The sequence below is a fragment of the Elephantulus edwardii genome, unplaced genomic scaffold, assembly GCF_000299155.1.
Source record: "Elephantulus edwardii isolate Elephantulus edwardi_28Jun2011 unplaced genomic scaffold, EleEdw1.0 scaffold00032, whole genome shotgun sequence".
NCBI classification, from domain to species: domain Eukaryota; kingdom Metazoa; phylum Chordata; class Mammalia; order Macroscelidea; family Macroscelididae; genus Elephantulus; species Elephantulus edwardii.
This window is the reverse complement of record NW_006399782.1, coordinates 10466562-10468556: the sequence shown is the minus strand read 5'-3', so window position 1 is coordinate 10468556 and position 1995 is coordinate 10466562.

Here is a 1995-nt window from a genome sequence, read left to right as displayed (position 1 = left end):
ATGCGTCGGTTCCATCTGTATGTCATATGTCACCCAACAACTTCCAGAGGGTTTTCAGAGGCTGAAAAAGAATGGGTGGCGATAGCCCATCCTTCTCCCGTGGTGCAGCTGGTGGATCTGAACCGCCAGAGAGCTGCGACCTTTAGGTTAACAGTGCTATCTCTATAGACTATGCGACTGGAATTCCATAGATATACAGATCTAACCTCACCGAATAATACATCTTTCAAAATGTGCCTTGTTTAAAAAAAAAAGTTTAAATTTTATTCTCAACATAGTTTACTAGAAGTACGGCTATAGTCTTTGCAATTATGTGCTATGCATCGGAGAGTTGGACAGTGAATAGAGCTAATAGAAAGAATTGATGCCTTTGAGCTGTGGTGCTGGAGAAGAGTGTTGAATATACCATGGTCTGCTAGGAGAACAAACAGGTTTGTCCTGGAGAGGGTGAAGCCAGAATGTTCCCTGGAGTCAAGGATTCTGAAGCTTCGTCTAACATACTTTGGGCGTGTTGCAAGAAGGGACTGGTCCTTGGAGAGGGACATCATGTTTGGGAGAGTGGAGGGACGGAGCAGGAGAGGAAGACCCTCGATAAGATGGATCGATTCTGTGAGTGGAGTGGTGGGAATAAGTGTGTTTGAGACAGCGAGGTTGGCACAGGATAGAATGGCGTTTAGGGCTCTTGTACACAGGGTCGCTATGAGTCACAAGCGACTCAATGGCACATAACAACAACAACACTTTTTGTATATGTGACGAGTGGATAAGAGAACGATAATTCTACTTATCAGAAGGAACAGAGAAGGGTGTACGTTTCAAAATTCTGAAATACATTTCCTTTCTGCAGAGGTAACTGGCGTCACTTCAGGTACCAGTTTAGTAGAAGTGAATCTCAGATAGGAACGCAGGTAGGAGGGCAGTGCTAGAACTCCACCAGTTACATCTGGAGAGGAAATGGCTCATGGAGGTGAGAAGATTCAAACCCTTTTCCTGATTCACGATATTCTTCAATTAGACCCAAAGTAACCCTTTAAGCAGCTCCAGGCTCCAGATGTCCAAGTTTGCACTCTTCTAGGCATTCTATTGATCTACACTTGCGTCCTTCAACAGGTAGCGCCAATTACAATCCCTCCAGCACAGCTCCCGGGTTTACAGGCCAATGCAGCTGTCAATCAAATACATCCCCTACCTTTCCAAATTCATCCCTCCATTTTATATTGGCTTTTCCTTCGACTTATCCTCAAGTTTCTTCAACGCCTCGCGACCGTGGTACTTGGTCCTATGCAGCCAGTGATTGGAGCCGCGGATATTCCCGCCCTTTGACGCGCCGGCGCTCCGTGGGCTCCCGCACTCCTGGGGAGGAGGGGAAGGGGGCGGGAAGAGCGAGGGGGCGGTCCGGGGGCGGGGCCAGCCTCCCACGGCGTGAGGGCGGAGCCTGCGGTGGAGCTTGTCTGCTCGGTTAGGACCTCGGAGAGCGCCGAGCGCTGAGACCAGGGGGACTGGAGAAGCGGCCGGGCGGCGGGCACCGACGCCTGCAAGCGGGCTCCCTCAGCTCTCTCAGCTTCTCGGGCTGGCAGGTGCCTAAGTCTGGGGCCAGATAGTCATCCCTCTGGGACTGTGGAGCTGCCATCCAGCCACGGTTCCTTCACACCTGTGTGTGAGAGAGAGTGTGTGTGTGTGTGTGTGTGTGTGTGTGTGTGTGTGTATGTGTGTGTGTGTGTTTGCGTGTGTGTTTGCGCGCGCGCATCTCTTGGTGCGAACCTGTTTGTGTGTGTGTGCTTCTTGCCGAGGCGTGCGAATGTCTGTCTTTGGGGATGTTTGGAGGTTCGGGCTTCCGCGGGAGAGAACCAGGCTCTTGGGAGGAATAGGAGAGCGGCGGCTCTGCGCGCCTAGCCAGCTGAGGCGGGACCTAGGGCCGCAGCCTTCGTCGCCACCTCTTCAAGTCCCCAGAGAGTGGCGGCTGTGCTGCGGGGAGAGCGGGCGGGCTGGCGGGAG